This window comes from Mirounga angustirostris, unplaced genomic scaffold (assembly GCF_029215605.1).
Source record: "Mirounga angustirostris isolate CCGP_5_RB_7025 unplaced genomic scaffold, mMirAng1.0.hap1 SCAF_2, whole genome shotgun sequence".
Lineage (NCBI taxonomy): Eukaryota > Metazoa > Chordata > Mammalia > Carnivora > Phocidae > Mirounga > Mirounga angustirostris.
In genome coordinates, this window is record NW_026991710.1 from 103,584,782 (window position 1) to 103,607,259 (window position 22,478).

Sequence of the window (22,478 nt, forward strand, 5' to 3'; positions counted from 1 at the left end):
TCATCAACTGAAATATTTTTGTACTTTTGTCTCCCACTCACCTGTATTTCAAGATACGATAAATGATCCATTTATAAGAATTTAATGGAAATGTATACATTTTATGTATATTTCTCCACCTCCTACATGCAAGCCATGAGATATTTTTATTGATTGCTTTTAAATGTTCATTACAGATTCATAAGAACCAAGTGCTTATTCTAATTCTTTATTGGTTATACTAATAGATTGTAAATTTTTACTGAAAAAACTGTAATTACATCAATGCTTATCATTTCGACTCTAGAATTAAACTTTTTCTACATTAGTTATCCATAAGCCTACCTTATGAAAGCATATTTGAAAAAAAAAATTTTTTTAATGTCTTACTGAAGCATCCAAGGTAGGTACCTACTACCTCCATAAGTTTCTAGAAACTACTGATATTCCTGCAAAACTTCCTTTAACAGAGTCCTTGGTCCCTGATGAGGCAGATAGAGCCAAAGAATGGTTGCTCAGGGATGAAGGAATAGAGATGCTTGAAGAGTGAGGATGAGATGTTGGAGCAAGGCTGCCCTGAGACGTAGGATGAATTAGCATGATGTCTAGTGCACATATTGAGATGGCCAGTTTCTGATTAGACCTGATGGGGGTTAACTGTATACAAATAGTTACACAAGAAAAAGTTGGGAGCACTAACTGAATCATCATAGAAAAATTAACCTTGATGGATTAATTTATTGTGAATAAGTTCAGGAAAGAAGTAGTATCAACTTCTCCATCCAAGGATGTTCAAAGTGGATACAAGTAATAAAGAAGTTTGAACACATGCAGAATATTAGAGCCTTTTACATCAGACTAGAGAACACTCTAGTGAGGCATGCACTAATTTTGCTGTCTACATTGAAGTAACTAGGTAGATGTTAAGAATGGCGGTGCTTAAAGCGTGGCCTTGAATTCTGTGATTTATTCCTTTTTTAGATCTTTTTTCAGGAATTTTTGTGTGTGCAATCAGTGTACTTGCCACTTTTTGAAATATATTAAGACAGTGTCCTTGTCTGATTTCAGCAATCTGTCTGACACAATTAGCAGTAATTTTTATTTCCCATTATAGAGCCATGGATTATTTTTCCACATCAGTCTCTAACTGAACCAGACATTAAAAACTGATTCTTATAGAGCCACACAAAGCAATGTTGGGAGTTATTTTGCTGCAAAGCACTGGTGATGTTGACCTTATTTATAGCTCAACCACCTTAATGTAAAATTCAATATGGTTAGTTTCATAAAAATCAGGGCAAGAGCTGCAGACAGACTGCTTGATTCACTTCTGACCACAAGAAATGGACATGAGTTTTCAATTCTGACCAAGCATTTAACATCCGCATGTTATGACCTTTCCAAAAACCTGACAGAAATGTCATCAATGAAATTGAGAAGAAAATATTTCTGACAGACTTTTTTCTTTGGCTTTCCTGATACTCTATTTGCCAAATTTATAAAGAAAAAAATCTTGCTCTCTTGTACTTTCCAGATACTTACTTTAAAAAAAAAAAAATGAAGAAATCTGGGATCAGTGGCAGAAGATGGAATTGCAAAATGAGCTGCTGTAATAATCAGAACTAAGGAATAAGTCATATTTTTGGCCACTGCCATCACCTAGGGTACTGACTTGGCTTTGAAATAATGAGAAGTGAAGTGGAGGGTCTTTAATAATATCTAAAATTCTCTAAACTACTTGACAGCTTAAAATGTCAAGTCTGTATCTTTCAGAATAAAAGTTTGAGTAATACACACACACACACACACATATATATTTAAATATATATATTTAAGTTCAGGATACAGCATTTAAAGATTATTCATCTTAATGAAATGGACCTGGTTCTTTTTAAAAAGGAAACTCTTGTTTCCTGTTATATACTGTGTCTAGGCTCTTAGGGTTAAAGTTATTTATTGGTTTAACCACATAACCACATAACTACATTACCCTCCAGTTTCTGCCATGAGGCAGCTGCCACACAGCTATTAAGTTTCAGACTTAGAATATGAACCCAAGCCTTATTTAACTCCAGAGTCCTTCTGCCTGATGACTACATTATCCTGATCTGGAGGAAAAGTGAAATGCATGTGCTAAGAGATGATGTGTACTGATTAATTAATAGCCTATCAACTAAGTCCCCCACATCTTCTCTGGCACTCCTCCCATTCACCCAGGCTCTTTCCAATCCATTCATTACACTGGAGGAAAGAATAGGCTTATAAATATGCACATCAAATTACTTTATCCTTCTGTTTATTTTGTAATTGTTTATTATGAAAATTTCAACCATATCCACAATAAAACAATTATATTATGAATTCTCGGTTACATAGCTTTCATTACTACCAACTCAAGGCCAATCTTTCTTCCATATTATTGTGAAACAGATCTCAAACAACAAATCATTTCATCTATAAATATTTCAAATTGCTTCTCTAAATATAAAGACTAAAAAAAAAACCCCACAATAATATTAATATTAGCCTAAATAAATGAACACTATTCTCTTAATGTTATCAGGGATCTTGTCAGTGTTCAAATTCTCCTGGTTGTCTCGTACTTTATTTTCAAAACTTGATTGGTTTGAGACATGATCCAAATAAGTTCCATATTTTACTGTTGTACTATTGGTTTATATATGTCTTTAAGTCTTTTAATCTATAGGTTCCCCCTCAGCATCTCTCTCTTTCTCCTTTCCCCATCTTTCTCCCTTCCTCCCCCACTCTCGCCACCCCCCTTTCTCTTTCTCCCCCCTCCCCTGCCCTGCAATTATTTGTTGAATAAATTAGATTAGATTGTCCCTTAGTCTGGATTTTATTGCCTCCCTATGGTATTTCTTTGTTCCCACTATTTCCTGTGAATTGGTAGTAAGCTCAAAATGACTTTATCAGATACAGATTTGACAAAACTACTTGATAGTTGCACTTGAGTTATATAATGTTTGATGGCCCTTCTTGTATTGATGTTAGCAGTCATGTATACTCACTGTTTGGATCCATTAGCTCATTAGGGCTTGCCAGCAGTGATGTTCTAATTCTCTGTTTTTTTCCTTGCTTTATCAAGTGGTGTGTATGTGTGTGTGTAATCTGCCTCTTACCATAATACACTGGTGATCACTCAGTAGTAGTATATAAAGATACTGCTTATGATATGATTCTTTAATTTTGTGTGTCGACTAGGCTAAAGAATGCCCAGATATCTGGTAAAACATTATTTCTGGGTTTGTCTTTTAGGGTGTTTCTGGAAGAGCTTAGCACTTGAACCTATAGACTGCCTTCAGACATCTGCTTCCCTTGGTTCTCAGGCCTTCACAGTTGGACTGAATTGCACCACCGGGCTTTCCTGGTTCTTTATAGAAGCAGATCATGGTGTCACTTAGCCTCCATAATCACATGAGTCAATTCCTATAATAAATCTTCTCATATATATATATATGGATATATATAGGGATATATATGGATATATAAGGATATATATATATGTGTGTATGTATATATATATATATATATATATCTATCTATCTATCTATCTATCTTATTGGTTCTTTTCTCTGGAGAACCCTGTTTAATATATTCATCATTTCTTTTTCTAGCTGCATAGTAGTCTCTTATGTAGAAATACCACAGTTCACCCAACCAGTTCCCTGTGGATAGACATATTTGTTTCAAGTTTTTAGCTATTTCAAATAATGCAAAATCAATAGTTTTATGTACTCAGTTCATTGTATTCTTGCCAGTATGACATTGGGGTAAGATTCTTAGAGATAAGATTTCTGGGTCAAAGGATAAATATATGCCAGTCTGAGAATAACTCCCTCTCATACTGGAACTCTTAATCTTCAGTGGGTATCTATTACTGCTAGGGGATGAGAAATGAACCCTTAAAATGAATAAAAGGTCTTGTACAGTCTTCTCCTAACTAGTTTTCCAGCTTCAGTGCCACCATGATCCTGCTCATTCTCTGCTCCAACCATACTGACCTCTTCAGTTCCTCAAAATGGTATGTTATCACTCTCCATTGTTCAGATTAGAAAGCTCTCCATCTCTTCCCCCTGTGCCTGATTAACTGCTACTCATCATTTAGAGCTTAGCTTAAAAGTTACTACTTCAAGGCAGAGTCCTTGATCCTAGGATCTAAGCCAGGCTCCTTTTTTTTATTCAGTCTTATAAAACCATGTTCCTTTCCTTCATATAACTCATCTCAATTTCTAATTATATACCCAATTTGTAATTACCCACCTCCCAGTCATAAACTCCATGAAGAACAGTAATCTTGTATGATTTTGCTTAGTTTTTTTTTTTTTTAAGATTTTATTTATTTATTTGACAGAGAGAGAGATAACGAGAGCAGGAACACAAGCAGGGGGAGTGGGAGAGGGAGAAGCAGGCTTCCCGCCGAGCAGGGAGCCCGATGTGGGACTCGATCCCAGGACCCTGGGATCATGACCTGAGCCGAAGGCAGATGCTTAACGACTGAGCCACCCAGGCGCCCTGATTTTGCTTAGTTTTATATCCCTAGCATCTTTTTGGTCTAGAACATCATTGGCACTTAATAAGTATTTTCCACATGAATTAGTAAATTAATAATTAATAAATAGCATATGCTTGCACTTTGACACTGGTGACCTCTTGTCATCACAAGTACTTTCACATTGCCATGAACCTAAAGTGCCCATAATCACAGACTCAGTTCTTTATACTAGTAATTTCATAGACATTTATTCTTTTGATTAATATTTATTGAGTAACTACTGTAAATAATGGGTCTGGAATTGCAGTGACTAGACCCACTTTTTATTGTCAAGATATTTATAATGTGTATAATATAATACATAGAATGTACTACAAAGAATTATGCAGAGATTTACAATGATTTGAAATAAATGCTAGGCACATGCAGAGTACTCTGAAAGTACAAAGGAAATACATTCTACCCTAGGTTTGGCATGAAGGATAGGTGAGTGCTGCGAAGAAGTTCTCAAGAATATGAAGGAATTAATTAGCTATGTAAAGAAGAGGAAATAAGGTATTACAAACATGAGATAAGAAATTTGAACTCAAAATTAAGCATGAGCTTTGTCAATCACAGTGAGACTTCGAAATTTTATTCTGTGCTCATTATGAGTTTGGTGTGAGAGCTTATACACAACTATTCTAGAATATGTAGATGTATAGGGTCCCAAAATCTTAAACTATGATATGACCAAACTTAGAAAAACTTCAACTGTATTCCCACATTACTTTCACCACCCCCTTACTGAAAGAACAGAGGGGAAAAGTTAAAATATGAATTTAATGGTGTTATTGTTTCAGGTCTAGACAAACCACTTTCAGGGCCATGTCCTTCTTGGAGAAGAAACTGTTATAGATCTCAGCTAGAGAGCAAGTATTGTGTAAGGTAGCATTATATGAGTCTTTTGCTATAGAACATCCCAATAGTGCATTTAAAAAAAATTAAAACTCCAGTTTCAACCTGTTAGAAGTCTCCAAGGCTTATTTTTATAACCCTTACTTGAACTCTGGTGGCAAGAGTATTGGGAAGATAGGGCAAAAATTCTTTTTTTTTTTTTTTTTAAGAGACGGAGGGGTGAGGGGCAAAGGGAGAGGGAGAAAGAGAATCTTAAGCAGATTTCACACCCAGTGTGGAGCCCGACATGGGGCTCCATCTCACAACTCTGGGATCATGACCTGAGCTGAAATCAAAAGTCAGACACTTAACTGACTGAACCACCGAGGCACCCCTAGATAGGGCAAAAATTCTTGATGTTGACCACATATACCATTGATAAGACTGTGAGAAAACAACACATACATTTTACGTAAGAATACAAAAATATGTAAAACAATATAAAACAAAGAGGTGAAACATTGGAAATAGTTAATAAAATTACATATACCTTTACCCCTTGATCCAGAAATCCCACTTCTAAGAATCCAGCAACAGTGGAGGGTTCCTATTAATCCTAAACTAACCAGATCAATCATTATCCTGAACTGGAAGAAGACGTCTAACACTTCGAAGGATATAGAGAGAACTTCCCTAATTTTAAATGGGAGGAGTGTAATGATCATATTTGCTCTTTAGGAAAAATGTCTTAACAGCAGTATGGAAGAGAGAGTAGAGAGGGCCAGTTTATATCAGGGTCAACAAAATTTTTCTGTAGAGGGCCAGATAGTAAAGTAAATCTTTTTGGTTTTGTGTGACATATGGTCCCTAATGGTTACTCAACTCTATTGCTGTAGTGTGAAAGCTGACATGTATAGTAAGTAAATGATGGGGGTAGATATATTTCAATAAAACTTTGTTTACACAAATTCGCAATAGACAGTTTTGCCCATAAGCTGTAGTTGTTTACTCCTGGTTTAAAGGAAGGGACAGCAGTTATGACATTCCTGAATTTATCTAAGTGAGAGATTCTGGTGGCGTGAACAATAGTGGTAGCCATGGGAATGAAAAGAAATGGCACATATAAGTGGCTGGATCAAAATGAGTTGGTAATTTACTGATGTGAGATACAAGTGAGAGAAAGGAGCCAAGGATAATCACTAGGTTTTATATTTGGCAAATTTTGAAGGTCAATGATGCCACTAATCAATGCAAGGAATACTAAGGAATAGTTTGTTTTGACAGGGATTATGTTGAAATCCATTTGGGACAAGTTGAATTTGAAGTGTCTGTGGGATGTAAAACTGGAGCTGTCTAGTGGACAAATGGGCACATAGGTGTGTACTCCAGAGATATGAGCTGAAGAAAAAGACTGGAAATCATTATTCTTTGAAACCGTGAAAGTTAGGGTGGGTGCATATGGCTACCAGGAAAAACCCAAACTAGGAATACCTCTGTGTGCTCCCATGATATCTGGTACTTCATTCAGTTTAGCACTTAATTATAATTGTTTTGGCTCCATATAATTGTCTTTTCTGTATTTACCATTAGACTGAAACCACCATAAAGGAAGAAATTTTCTGTCTCATTTACTGTAATTTATAATACTAAGCTCTAAGTATTTTTGAATGAATAAATAGTAAGAGAAGTGGTAAGAAATTCAGAGGGTACTACTACCATAAAAATCAAAGAAGGAACAGTTAAATGACAACATCAAATGTAGATGAGAAGAGGAAGACAAATCCTTCCCTTGATGTTAGTAATAGTGAGGCTATTGGTGACCTTAGTGAGAATAGTTTTAGCTGGTGATAGTAGAGGGAATAAGATTATAGCATAAGTAGGAATGAATGTATGAAAAGCAAGCTGAAATACATATATTTCTTAATAAAGAAGAAACTAAGTAAAAAAGAAAAGAAGGCAATGATTAAAAGTGTATATGAGAACAAAGAATTTTATTACTCTTATAAACTTGACCTTTCCAAGCTCTTAATATTTTATTGGTTTAATTTTTTCTTTTGCTAGTTTTTAATGACAGGAGAGACATGAAGAGAAAGCACCAATAGAGTGGAAGCAAGTGCAAGCCTTCAAGGGTCCAGAGAACAGCAGATGTCTTGGCCTGAGTGACAAGGCAAAGGGAAATATCCAAGGAGACAATTGGGAAGGAGGCATGAGTAGACTTGGATCGTTTTATGGGTGGGGAAATAAATTTTTTCACCTTAGGGGCCTCTCTCTTTCTCTTCCCAAAATGAAGTCAAAGTCAATTCCAAAAGGAAAGCAAATTTCAGGGGAATAACCCCTGGAAGGTATCAAAGCACACTATTGAGTTTATTTTGGATGATGCCCAAGACATTGTAGTAGTGAATTCTGTTTAATATTTGGAAAACAGATAGTAGAAGCTTAGCAGAATGTGGCCTTGGTTATTTTTGTCATGCATTAGAATTCATTTCCTCCATTAACTACCTTTGTGATTATGCATGGGTTATTAGCTTTCTGAGCCTCAGTATCTTTTGCTGTAGTCTATCTCCCTCATTGGTTTGTTGGAGTAATTAAATAAAAATAAGTAAAGCACTTTTGTCAGCAATTGGCATATAGCAGGTGCTGTGTAATACAAGTGTTTTTCCCTTGAAATACCTCTGGAATGAAATTCTGGAAAGGAAGGTGTAGTCCTGGGTGCCATGATTGTTTTGGTTCAGTTTCAATTTGAACATCCTATCTTAGTCTAGAGTTTTAGAAGATGAATGATAATGGAGAAGGATTCCAAAAGCTCAGAAAGGTTAGCACCTGATTTTTAAAAATCTCAGAATCATTTGAATCTAGTACCACAAGACCAAGTAAGCTATAAGGTCTCATGATTCACTTAAGGCAACACAGAAATAATGAAACATCTAAAATGTAAAAATTCTGTTTTGCAATTCTTGGAGCATTTCATTGTGTCATTAAGTTCCCAGTGAAAGGAAATATGCACATGAAAAAGAATTTTTAGCAGTAGATTGCATTTATTAAAAAAAAAAATCTGGTCCACAGAGAAATATCCCATTATGACTATATCACTGCACAAGTTCTCTAAATGAAAGTTTGCATCTGTTAGAGAGAATGAGGCAGGTTTTCCACTGACCTTGACCTTATGGTCTTCAGTCAGCTGTGCAGGGTGCACAGCTGTAGGCTCATGCTTCAAGTTTTCAATGTGTCGCTGATTTTTTTTTTTTTTTTGGCCAAATACAAGATGTAATCTTGATAATCAGCCTGTAACAATAGCCAGAAAACATTATGACAATAAAAAAAAATCTCACTTTCAACAGATTTCATCCACCCACTCAAAATAACTTGGATTTCTTGTAACCAGTGGCATAACTGTATTAATTGAATTATAAGACTTGTAATTTATCTCAGGCAAGAGAATATAAAATGTGATTTCATCAAACAGTAATATTTTTAATTGGAGAACAGGAGAGGCATTCCATTCTACTATACAGAGTATGGGCTTCGGAGACAGAAGATCTACATTAGGGACCTGACTTTTTACTTTGCTAGCATTGTGACCTTGGGCAAGAAACTAAACTTGACCTTTAGAAGCTCTTTATGTCCTCATGGGCAAAATTGGGAAGATTGTAAACACATTTCAAGGTTTTAGGACAATCACAAAAATATGTCAAAGTACTCTGAAAAGAGTAAATGCTCCAATCTGTAATCTAATCATACAATTATTTACTACTATTGGAAATGTGGCAGGAAATAATAAACTTAGAATTGATATATTGAGGAATAAAATGTATTCTCTTTTAAATATGATGTAACTGTGAGTATGTTAGTAACACATGATTAAAAGTGGACATTTTATTATATTTTAACACAGTTAATAATAAGTTAATAAATAAGCTTGTATCACTTTCAGGAGCAAATAAATACAGAAAATTATAGAAACTTTTTCAAAATTGTTGTAACAGTAAATGGGCACTTATATTTTATTTGCATAAGTTAGACACCAAATATAATTGAAATTGTGGCTAAAAAAACCTGAAGAAAATCTTCTTGGGTTGAGTATATGAATGATAGAAGTAGAATTTATTTCAGAATAAACTGTTTTATAGTAGTAAGATTACATACTTAAAACTATTAAAACTAACAAAAGCTATTTTTGTTTTATTTTTGTTTATTATACTTATTTATATGCAGCTTGAACCAAGGCTAATATTTTTTAGGCTGAAATGGAAATATGCCTTTAGGTTACTTCAGGATTATAATTTCCTACACATTTCACGTTGATTAGATATAGGGATAATAAAACATTTTGATCAATGAGGAGACTGGGCATTTTTAGCCAATCCGTGAGCTACTAGAAACTATCACTTTGCCAAGTAAGTGTAATACCTAATCTTTTCCCCTTAATCTCAAAGTAAAACTTATTCTGAATTCTACTTATAAAGTCAAATACAGTACAAGAAAAACTAATATTCATGAAGGAAACCTTAGTACTTTATTATTGCATGTCAAAGATAAAAATCACAAAAAAATTAAATGTGGGAAAGTATTTTTTTTTTTTACCATTTAAAAATGTGTCATGTAACATGATCCAACAGACTATGACATGATTAGGGAAATCTGCCCTACTATTCTAAACATAGAAATGTCAGATAAAACATAACCAAATTTTTAAAAATGCCCACTTGAGTTAGAAGTTAAAGACATGAAATCCTAAATTGCAAACATAAAAGAGGAGTAAAAACCAAACAATGAGAAATACTAAAGCCAAATATGTATATTTTATATATTTCCCATAATATATTGAAATCAGGTATTCAAAGTATAGTCTTGAGCAGTGCTTCAGTAATGCCCAGTATTCACACACATAAGTTCTGGCTCTTGAGCTGTGGAAGATAATAGTCCTGATTTAGATTGAATGTATACATACAGCCTAGAGATAATGCCCTTGCCCAGTCTATGAATAGGAGCTAAACCTGAGTACCCTACATAAAGACAGGAGCCTATTTTCCATGAAACAGCAGTCAGAAAATCTTTACCTGGCAGAGTCAAGGTACTGCAAGAAGCAGGGAGCTTACTTTGTATTCAAGGCATAGCTGGAAAGAATCACTCATCCAGAGAGAAACTGGACTCATAGCTGAGACAATTCATTCAATACAGTATCCTAAAAGTGAGTAATTAACATCAATAACCATAAAAATTGCACTTTTCCCAAAGTGAAACATGTTAGGTCTTGAAAAAGGTGATTGTAAAACCACATTATAGGAGTTCCTTCCTATTCCAGAGAACCTATAAATCCCACTGTAAACTTTCTGAAGTTGAGTTCAGTATATAAACAGCCAAGAGAACAACAGTAGTCACAAAAATGGTAGAATTCACAGAGAATTACAGGTAATAGAGATATTCTGAAAGAAATACTTGTAAATGTCTATAGATTTTTCATAAGGCAATCATTAAAACACATTATATATTAAAGTAGAGCTGAAGAGAGAATTGGAAGATATGTGTCTGAAGAGATGACTCAAACACATCATATAGAAATGGAAAATAAGAAAGATAAATTAAGATACATAGAGGATAAAAATGGGTTGACCAATACATAGTTAATTGGAGTTCCAAAAGGAGAGACAGTTGAAGAAATAATGACCAGTGATGCATATCTTTTTTCCTTCCTTTTCCCCTTTCCCTACCCTTCTCTTTTCTTTCAGAAAATTTCTTTGACTTTCCTTGTCTATTCTACTAAATCTTTTATTTTAGCTATCCTATCTTTCATTTTCACTAATATCTTTTTGAGTCCCTAATAAGTCTTTTATCAAAACAGTATTCTCTTTTATGTAGTCAATATCATTATCTAAATAGAATTTTAAAAATTTTTGTGTTTTCTAAAATATCTGTTTGCCTTAACATCGTTTTCCCCCCCAATCCTATTCTTTCCTCTGTGTGTGTGTGTGTGCGTGTGTGTGTGTTGGGTTCCTTAAATATCTAGTGATCCTCATGACTATGCTAATTATTTTTTTTTTTTTAAAGATTTTATTTATTTATTCATGAGAGACAGAGAGAGAGAGAGAGAGAGAAGCAGAGGGAGAGGCAGGCTCCCAAGGAGCAGGGAGCCCGATGCGGGACTCGATCCCAGGACCCTGGGATCATGACCTGAGCCGAAGGCAGACGCTTAACCATCTGAGCCACCCAGGCGCCCATGACTATGCTAATTAATTTATAGTTTTCTTCCACCAAAAGGTCTTTTCTCTATATGTACAGGATACTTAGACTGGCAGTCATCCCTTGGGTGTATATTCACAATATGCAGGCAGCCTAAGTCACTTCCTATCACAAATGTCAAAATAAGTATCTCCATAATCTAGACAGGAATAAAGAATAATACATAAAATCACTCTGGCTTCTTTGAATTAGTTTGTTCCATTTCTCTAAGAAGTGACTCTCTAGTAGTATCCTAGGAGATAGTTCTGTGTGTTGGCTTGGTGGCCTTTTAGTTCAAAATATTGGATCCTCCAGTCACCCCCACCCCAAAAATATACATTGAAAAGACATTTAGAAATACAACGTGGGGCGGGGGTGGCGCCTGGGTGGCTCAGTTGGTTAAGTGGCTGCCTTCAGCTCAAGTCATGATCTCGGGGTCCTGGGATGGAGCCCCGCATCGGGCTCCCTGCTCAGCGGGGAGCCTGCTTCTCCCTCTCCCTCTGTCTCTCCCCCTGCTTGTGTGTTCTCTTTCTCTCTCTCAAATAAGTAAATCTTAAAAAAAATTTAAAAAAAAATACAACTGGGGGTTACATTTGTGATTCAAAACCCATAGAATTTGTTCTTTGCATTATTTTTGGCTATAGAGGTGAACATTTATCTCTCTGTTTTTAAATCTGAATTAAATTTGTACTGCACTGCTTATTATGGTATCTTCCATTTGAAAAATAGTGGATATAGTTGGCATATAGTTAGAATCAAATATGTTACCCCTTCATTTGAGACAAATACAATTTATAATCTCACTCCAGATGATGATGAGCATTGATGACATATATGAGCATTGGTGATCAGTAAACAACTGTTTATTAACATTTTGGTTGAAAATGGCCCTGAAGTGTGTATAAATTGTGTAATATCTTGGCATCTCTGACTCTTTGTCAGTAATGTGATTTATCTCCTCAGCCAAGTATCCTTATGATCAGTCGATATTTACTAGAGATCCACAAGTTGTAGGATCATTTTGCTAAGTTTTAAGTATGCATTAAACAAAATAAGAATCTCTTTACTTATGGGTCTTTTATAGCCTACTGCTGATGGGACATGATTACGTGTCTTATATACTTATTAGAAAAAGGGAAGTGAGCTAAAATTTATTTTCAGAGGCTTTTTTTCGTGGAAGGAGATAAAATGGTTTCTCCGGACACTGCATGCTCTGATACTAAGGTGTTTTTATTAAGCCATCTCAATTTAAAATTTGGAGTTCTTAAATTTTTAAAAAGTTGCAAAATTACAACTTTGGAAACATATATATCTTTGCATTGCATAACAGATCCCCTCTGAGAATACAAAATATATTATTGTCAACTTTTCTTACAGACTATTAATAAAGTCCACGTGGTACTGATAGGACAGCTTTCATTGCTACAGACCCTACATTTTTGCTACTTATTCTACAAACTGAACCTATTTGGAAAACAATTTAAAGTCGATTCTATCTATAAATATATATTTTAAAAATTCTTTAGTTCTTTGGCCTCATCATAATATGCTGCTGGTTTATATTAATAAGTAAAAGGATTATATTTTTTCTTTTTTTTTTTTTAAAGATTTTATTTATTTATTAGAGAGAGAGAATGAGAGAACACAAGAGGGAAGAGGGTCAGAGGGAGAAGCAGACCCCCCGCTGAGCAGGGAGCCCGATGCGGGACTCGATCCTGGGACTCCAGGATCATGTCCTGAGCCGAAGGCAGTCGCTTAACCAACTGAGCCACACAGGCGCCCCGGATTATATTTTTTCAATGTCTGTCACAAGTACTGTTGAATTAAGAGTCAGGATAATTTGCCTGCAACTGTGTGTGTGTATGTGTGTTTATGTATGTGCTATTGAAAGACTTGACCTTCAAGGGTCCTCATCCTCTTACCCTTTCCATTAACAACAACAACAAAAAAGAACGAAAAAGAAAAAAAAAAGATTTTTTTGAACATTGCTGCTTCTTTGAAAACTTTGATTTTTGTTGTTTTCTAACAGGGATTATCTATTGCATACGCTCCAGTCAATTGTTAGTGGCTGTCTTTTTTTTTAAATTTAATTAGCCAACATATAGTACATCATTAGTTTTTGATGTAGTGTTCAATGATTCAGTGATTCATTAGTTGCATATAACACCCAGTGTTAGTAGCTGTCTTATAAAGATACCTGATGTGGTATCAAAGTATATTGGGAAAAATGTCCCTAAATTCACTGGGATATTTCTTCATGCCCATAATTGTAGCATACGTATGTCTTTGATATAATTGATTATATAATAATAATTAATATTCTCAGATATTGGCATCAAAATTATCATGCTTAAAAGCAAAAGAAATAATAAGAGAAAGGGAAGTGGAAGCATTGCTTTTCCATCAGGGGTTATCAGTCTGGAATCTGCTTAACCCCTTCACTAGTTATGGTGAATAATGATTGAATAATGCATTAAAGAGAGAAGATCATTAGCTTTCTTCCATAGACCTAAAAGAAAAATGATGCCACATGGAGAGCATGAATCATAGTCCTTCCCTTCATTAAAAAAGAAAAATAATAAAATATAAAATATTTTATAAAATATTGTATACATATAAAATATTTTATTAAATATATATTTTATAAAAATATAAATTATTTGATTTCAGCATTAATATTTGTTGAATGCTATGTGTTAAGTAGCATGCTAAGTGCTTTGCCTGTGTTATATTATTTGTCACAATAACTTTATATGATAGATGCTACTGTTTGTCAGTTTTATAAATAAAGATACTAAGGCCTAGAAAATTTAAGTAAATTACCTAAGGCCACATAGTTAGTAAAATTATGTAATTCAACTATAACTCATATAGCTATATGATCATTGTGTATAGTGATTTTCATCATATTTTTAAAGTATAAGGTTAAATCTCTCAATTTAGAAATAAAAAATTAACAATACAGAAATATTTATTATATGCAGGAATTTTAAATTGTTAGATGACATTAATTTTTTAATGAGATCCATTAAATAAATGTTTATATCACAAGATTCTCATATAAATATATACCTTGGGGAAAGAGGGTTATACAACTGACTTAAATTGAATGAGAATTATAGCTCAAATTGGAACAAGCTGAGAAGTGATCCAAGAGACTAAAAGTGACTCTGTGGCTAGCAAAGGAAGTATGGAAGAAAAGTGTATATGCCTAACAGTGAAGGGAAGTAGAACCCCTTTCTTCCATTCTAAATTCACCAGGTGTTTTATATATACTATTTCCAAACTTCACAGTTGACTTTTTTTTTACATTTTATATTTTGTTGATGATAAAATGTCTGTAGCATTTAAGTAACTTGTGCAAGTCTGCAAAGCAAATAAGTAGCAAAGCAGATATTTGAACCTAGCTGATGAGCCTAAGGTTTGCACTCCTCACCTGAACTATATTACCATATTGTGACTACCAATCCTCCCTGTCCATCTAGAGGAAGGGACAAAGGGCTGCCTTTATGTGAACCTTAGGTCTCTAGCAACCTCAGAAAATTAGGTGCTTCATGGAGATAAGTGTAGAATATCAAAGTATAAGAACTCAAAACAGAATCAGTGAAGGGAGGCACCTGGGGCTCATCTGGAGTTAGCTGACTAGCATCAGATCTTAGATCCTGAGAAGACAGATCTAATATTCAGGCAATTCCTCTTTTTTATTTCAAGTAGATACTCCCTCAATCCTCTTTAATTTCTCTCTCACCCCTGTAACTCAGCTTCCACGTCCACCTTGTTTTCTAAAGCTATTGGTGGTTTTTTGCTGAGTAATCCTTAGAGTTATAAAAAAGTCATCTCTTAGTGATATTTGATATTAACTACTCACTGCTTCTGTGGTGACTTCTGGATTTCTACAAATCACATTTTACTGCTATCCTTTAGGGGATTCTTCCTTACCACCTCCTTTCCTGTCGTATTTTTCTTCATTTAGTCATCAAAATGGGGCATCCTGTAAAATTTGGCTCTAGCACCTCAACTGGTATTTCTCACCTCATTTCCCATGTTCCTTCTTATTTGCCACTATCCAGAGGAAAACAGTGAGTTTTGAGAGGGGATTGCGGATTTCTGCCATAGAAATTTATATACTTAAGTCTTGAGTATATTCCTTTTTCCCTTACCTTGAGATCCTGTGAATACAAAAAGTCCAAATGTAGAGAGCCTTGAGTTTTGACTTTCTATAGCATTTATTATAATGTTACTAAATTTTGTTAGTGTGCTCAGGTGCTATAACAAAATATCACAGACTGGGTGGCTTAAACAACAAAACTTTATTTTCTCACAGTTCTGGAGGCAAGAAGTCCATAATCAAGGTGCCAGCAAATTTGGTTGCTGATGAAAACTCTTCCTGGCTTGTAAACTGCTACCTTCTCACTGTGCCCTCACAAAGCCTTTCCTTGGTGCCTGAGTACAAAGGGAGAGAGAGTGATCTCTCTGGTGTCTTCTTCTTCTTCTTCTTCTTCAGGTTTATTTGTTTGTTTGTTTGTTTATTTATTTATTTATTTATTTATTTGAGAGAGAGAGAGAGAGAGCACGCACATAAGCAAAAGGAGCAGCAAGCAGAGGGAGAGGGAGAAACAGGCTCCCCGCCCATCAGGAAGCCTGATGCGGGCCTCGATCCCAGGACCCGGGATCATGACCAAAGCCAAAGACAGACGCTTAACTGACTGAGCCACCCAGGTGCCCCTCTGGTATCTTCCTAAAATGACACTAATCCTATTTGCTCGGAGCCCACCCTTAGTGTCTTATTTGACCCTAATAGCCTCTTCAAAAACTCTATCTCCAAATATAGCTACACTGGGGGTTAAGGCTTTATATGAATTAGGAGGAGGGTGGTTACAAACATTTGGTCTATAATTCTAATTTATTGCATTGCTCATACTAATTAGAATTATTTTTTATATGCTCTTGTCCTGTCTTCTCAACTATGAGGCCCTTATGGCCTATAATAGTATCTTTTCCTTATAAAGAGGAACTTATTTTGGATAAAAAAGAACATTTTCATGAAAACAAATAAAATTCTCAATTGCTTATCCAATTTAATTTCCTCCTTACTCTTACTATGTGGCACATACACTCTGAGGATGAAAGAATTACAAAATAAATTTAGAGAATGAAAAGAATCATAATTACCCTCATGAATAAAGTAAATATAAAGGTTTATAAAGAGATGGGGTTTGGAGAAAAAAAGAGAATTGGGCATGGCAAAGGGGAAAAAAGATAGATGGGACTCTGGATTTATATCTGTTAATATATTGAAAACAAAGTTGGTTTTTTTTAAAGATTTTTTTTATTTGACAGAGAGAGATACGAGAGAAGGAACAGAAGCTGGGGAGTGGGAGAGGGAGAAGCAGGCTTCCTGCGGAGCAGGGAGCTGAATGCGGGGCTCGATCGCAGGACCCTGGGATCACGACTCGAGCCGAAGGCAGACACTTAACCGACTGAGCCACCCAGGCACCCCCAAAGTTGTTTTCTTTAGTAACATTTTAAGTAAGTCCTGGAACATGACAATATGTATTTCTCTGTTATTCATATTTTCCATTTTCAGGAAAGTGCAATTAAAGAAATAGTACATAAGGGCACCTGGGTGACTGAGTCAGTTAAGCGTCTGCCTTCAGCTTAGGTCATGATCCCAGGATCCTGGAATCGAGGCCTGCTTCAGGCTCCCTTCTCAGTGGGGAGTCTCTTTCTCCCTCTCCCTCTGCCTCTTCCTCCTGCCTGTGCTCTCTCTCTTGCTCTGCTTTCTCTCTCCCAAATAAATACAATCTTCAAAAAAAAAAAAAATTAGATAAATAAACAAAATTGTACATAAAGCACTATAGTATTTTTACCACGTTTACATTTAATATGAGGAAAAGAAAATGATTTTTTTTTCTCTTTTTCTACCTGCCCAAATATGGCAGACTCAGCAAGTCTATCATTTGAATGTGCAGTGGAGGGTAGGACTGAGCAACCAGATGATCAAACTGAGAGTCCTGGATGTGAAGAAGTAATAAAATGATGAGTCAAAAAAATAAAATAAAATAAAATACTTCACAACTTTACCTAGGGCAGAATCAGTAGGTATAGAATTATTGGAATTTTCAACACAATCTCTAGATATGTATTATCTTTAATACAATTTTGAAGCAAAAAGAAGATATAATACAAACCAAAAAAATAAAAATAAAAAAATAAAAAATAGCCTACATGAAAATAACCACCAACTTTGAAAAAAACAAAACAAAACTGAGTTTAGTGTGCCTAGAACCTGCAGGAATATTTAATTTGAAAAAAAATAGTCCTTAGATAAATAATTAAGGGAAGGTGACAAACTTTAAGATAGTTGAAGTTCAGAGTACAGACAACCGATGAATATAATGTAATGAAAAAGTAAATTTTAAAGATTGTTATTGGAATGCAGAGCATGCTGGTTACAAAGATCATTAACTTAAGAGTTAAGAAGTAGAACACCAGCAATGACAGAGGAAGGACCTGCCACTAGCACTCTTGACAGCCTTGTTTGTTTGTGTGCCTCATGCTAAGTACAAGCACTTACTGTTGGTGGTGGACCAGCAATGTTCTTTGGCTCCTAGTTGGTTCCTTGTTCTTTCTTCTGGTCCAGTATAGATCACATCGGTTTCCACAAGGTAAAAATGGTTCTGAGGTAGAGAGGGAGAGAATAAGCTTAATTCTCAGTTCCTCTTACTCCTACAGCCCCAGGGTTTCAGCTTTACTTGGCCTAATGCCCAGCATTTTCCCTAAGCTGCACTGGTGTCATTTTGGTGGGGTGCTATGTTTGGTTGGGGGTCCACCCTTAGTCCCACCTCTTGATGAGAACTGTCATTGCCCACAAAATGTGAAGATCGAGGCTCTCTGATGTAGTCTTGTTTTGCTTGTGAGGAGTTTCTTCTCAGAGCTCTTCAAGCCTATGCAAATGAACAGAAGTAAGTCTATGGAAGGAAATGCACCACTCCACTCAACTTTGCAGTACTCAAGTTTCAAAATCCAGTGTACATTTGAGGAAATGGTGGGCCTCACACCTTTAGCCACATAATCTACCCTATTGCAAAGGAAAGGGGAAACCCATGGAAGGGCAGAGAATGCTGAAATACAACGGTATGTAAGCCAAACTAGAAGCAGTGTGGTGTTATTACATAGTGAAGTATAGGACAGGGAATAGTAGAAGGTGAAACTGGAGAAATCGTAAGGATCAGATGATAGAAGGCCTCATATGTTATGTAAAGCCACCTGAATTTTATTCTCTAAATAATGCATAACCATTAAAGCAGAACATACATAGATAATTTTTTAGCATGTCTCTCCATTTATAGTATAGATTACGGATTTAAGGAGGGCATTGATAGCACATTCTAGGCAGGAGATTTTTTTGTAGCACAAAGTCATATTCATGACCTGAATGAGTGCTAGAAGAGTTGAGATAGTTTTTATGGAAATGAAATGATAGGCTTGAGAAATACATAGTATGTAAAACACACATCACTGAACAATTGATTGCATGTGGGGGATGGTGAAGGAAAAGAGAAGTTAATAATGACCCTGTGTTTCTGGCTTGAGTACCTGGGTGCCTCTGGAACATCCAAGAATAGCAGGAAGTTAAGTATGTCAGTTTGAAGTCAAAGAAGAATGATTTCTTTGGATACATATTCAGTAATCATTATTATAAGAATAGATAAGATTGTCCAAGAAGAGCATGAAAAATATGAAGAGTAGAGGATCAAGAATAGAACTCTTATCCCCAAATCTGCTAACCCAATAGCACCTCAGTTGACCCCCAATGTTCCCTAATTATTTCTGGAATCCCCAGTGAGTGTTTTCATGTTCCACATGTTAGCTCAATGTCCTGAGGCATGGGTCATCTTTCAACCAGTTATCCATACTCTAGGCTTCAGGATCACTTGAGCTATTTTATTACTTAGCTGCCCCTGGAAGCTGCCTTTTTGATCCAATTTGCTCCTGCCAACACTCAGCTCCAGTTTAGATGTCCCTGAGTAGTCTTCCATACTGGAAAGAAAGGATTGGTTCACTTTCACAAATGAAGAAAAAAAAAATCTCAGGTCTACCAACACATATCCCAACACTCATTTATATTACTCTAAGACTATTTAGTAGTTGGTACTGAAATATAAGTATTTGGACTGATTTTGAGTCAGATCCCCCTGAGAAAATGAGTACATTTTTACTGTATTTTTCTGTAACCAAAGGGCCTTTATGTCATATTTTTTGAAACAAAATGTATCCATTGAGCTGACTGGCTGCCTTTGAAATTTTTACTACATTTGAATGAAGATATATCTTAAAATATAAAACTAAGTAAAATAAAATTCTGGCACAATTAGCACCTGGTGAGAAAACCACTAGGAACAACAACTTTTAAGAGGGAATTTGAGGGAAATCTCACAAGGAAGGAAAGAAAAGGTAAGACACATAGGAGAGGGAGAATGAAGAAAAAAGTACTATATGTACTATACTATCCAATATGGTAGGGGACAAATTTCAGAAAGTAAAGAGAAAATACTTCGCAATGTGTGTGTAAATGTGGGTTGTAGCTAGTAGGGAGGAGGGCAGGAGTAACAAAAGTGAAAGAGAATAATTCACTTAAATGTGGTGCAATATGACTATAAGAACAATAGGTTCAAGACAATTGCATTTGTTAAGAAGTATCTTCTGTCAAAAACCTTGTTCTCATCCCAGGGTTGGATAGTTTTCTCACATCTGAAGACCTGAGAAAATTCCAGAGGAGCTCCAAAAGAATCAAAGACCAATAATGAAATCAAACACTGGAAGGGAAAACTTGTCTAGATTTTGATTATGAATTAATTTAGATTTAGGAAAAAATACTTAGAAATCATCCTTGGTTTTAAAATATAAAGCACGATATTTACATTAGAACCCAAGACTTTTGAACTGTACATAGCATTGCTACCATTTGATATCTCTTCAGTAGAATTTGGCATACCCATAATGAAGTCTTGATCATTTCAGAAATTTGTGAATTTAATCATAAATGTTCCTCAATGCAATATATTCACATATTGAGTAAAGCAAGATAAATTTACAAGCTAACTTTATTGTCATATCAAATCTTCACTACTTTTTTTAATTAAAAAACTTTAGTTTTTAGAGAAGTTTTAGGTTCATAACAAAAATGAGAAGAAAGTACAGAAAATGTTCCTATACTTCCCATCCCCCATAAACACACAACCTCCCTCATTATGGACCTCCTGAACTGGAGTGGTACATTTGTTACAATCAATGAACATACACTGACACATTATTATCACTCAAAGTCCATACTCTACATTAGGGTTCACTCTTGGTGTTGTAGATTCTGTGGGTTTTGACAAATGTATAATGACACGTATCCATCAATGTGGTATCATACAGAATAGTTTCACTGACTTAAAAATCCTCTGTGCTCTGCACTCATTAATCCTTTTACTATCCCCATAGTTATCCCTTTTCCAGAAAGTCATATAGTCTGAATCATATAATATGTAGGCTTTTCAAGTTGGCTTCTTTCACTTAGTAATATGCATTTAAGTTTTCTCCATGCCTTTTCACTGCTTGACAGCTCATTTCTTTTTTAGTGCTAAATAATAATTCTGTTGTCTGGATATAACATAGGTTATTTATCCATTCATCGCTGAAGGACATCTTAGTTGCCCCCAAGTTTTGTCAGTCATGAATAAAGCTGCTATAAACAGCCATGTTTATACGCATGCAAGTTTTTGTGTAAATGTAAGTTTCCAGTTCATTTGGGCAAATACTGAGGTGTGTGATTGCTGGATCATATGGTAAGAATGTTTAGTTTTGTAAAAAAACTGCCACACTGTCTTCCAGAGTGGTTGTACTATTTTGCATTCCCACCAGCAAAGAGTTAGAGTTCCTGATGCTCCATATCCTCACCAGCATTTTGTGTTGTCAGTGTTTTAGATATTAGCCATTCTAATAGTGTACTGGTATCTCATTGTTTTAATTTGTAGTTCCCTAGTGACGTACGATGTTAAACATCTTTTCATACACTTAGTTCTTATCTGTATATTTTCTTTGTTTCTTGACCACTTTTGAAATATCAATTAGTAAATCAATTTCTTTGAACTGGATTTTTGGGGTATTCATTTAAGATTAAGTGTCAGACATACTTCACTAAAATTGCAGTTACTATAATAACAATTCATTGTTGCTATGATAGCCTGAGTATCCTTAACATAGAGGATATTTGATATCCTCCAAAATATAAAGGGTGATATGAAACATTTATTTTCTCCCTATATTTCTGTCTACTCCAGAAGGCATAATGACAACCCCTTTGTTTTTATTTAAGGGAAAGATAGCATAGAAGAAATTTTAAAATACTATCAGATCTGACCTTCTGTCATTCTTCTCAACAAAACTATGGATGTGATGAGCAAGAATATTCTGGGTAGATGGTTAACTAGGTTAGCTATTCAATTTCATAGGGAATTTATTAAGTACATTTATTGAGGGGGAATTTATGTTCACAAAGAAAGAGCCCCACAGGATACTCAATTCATATTTTTCTGGAAAGGATTATTAAATCTGGCAAATGTTTGCTATTTTTCTTCTTTTAGATACTAAAATATATCCATGTATCAGCTGAGGGAATGGCTAGACGTTCTACTTGATACCTGTATTTATGTGTTTTCAACTATGTTTCTAGTTTCAGTGTTTTAAATTAAGTTAGGAATACAATGGGTGAAGTTTATTTCTCATTTATAATTTGATTTAACTGTTTATGGTGATAATGATAATATTCACCATGGCATTAATTTCAAAGAAAATAACTCTTCCAAGTTCTTCCCATGTTTCTCTAAAAGAAAAATGCCATAGA

The 22,478-nt window shown here is 35.1% G+C and overlaps 1 long non-coding RNA gene across 5 annotated transcripts in view; it reads right to left on the reverse strand.

Moving 5' to 3' along the window:
- Nucleotides 1-22,478, reverse strand: part of LOC123848257 (uncharacterized) — a 103,291-nt gene that overhangs the window by 73,533 nt on the left and 7,280 nt on the right. For 2 of the 5 annotated variants that reach the window (XR_006791731.3, XR_006791733.3), the window contains exons 3-5: nt 18,430-18,531; nt 18,162-18,264; nt 8,523-8,650 (exon numbers count right to left, since the gene is read on the reverse strand). This is a non-coding gene — a long non-coding RNA (uncharacterized LOC123848257). Of the gene's footprint in view, nt 1-8,522; nt 8,651-10,184; nt 10,551-15,881; nt 16,028-17,497; nt 17,599-18,161; nt 18,265-18,429; nt 18,532-22,478 lie in introns of those variants that run through there. The other 3 variants (XR_006791734.3, XR_006791730.3, XR_006791732.3) reach the window with 3 other exon arrangements.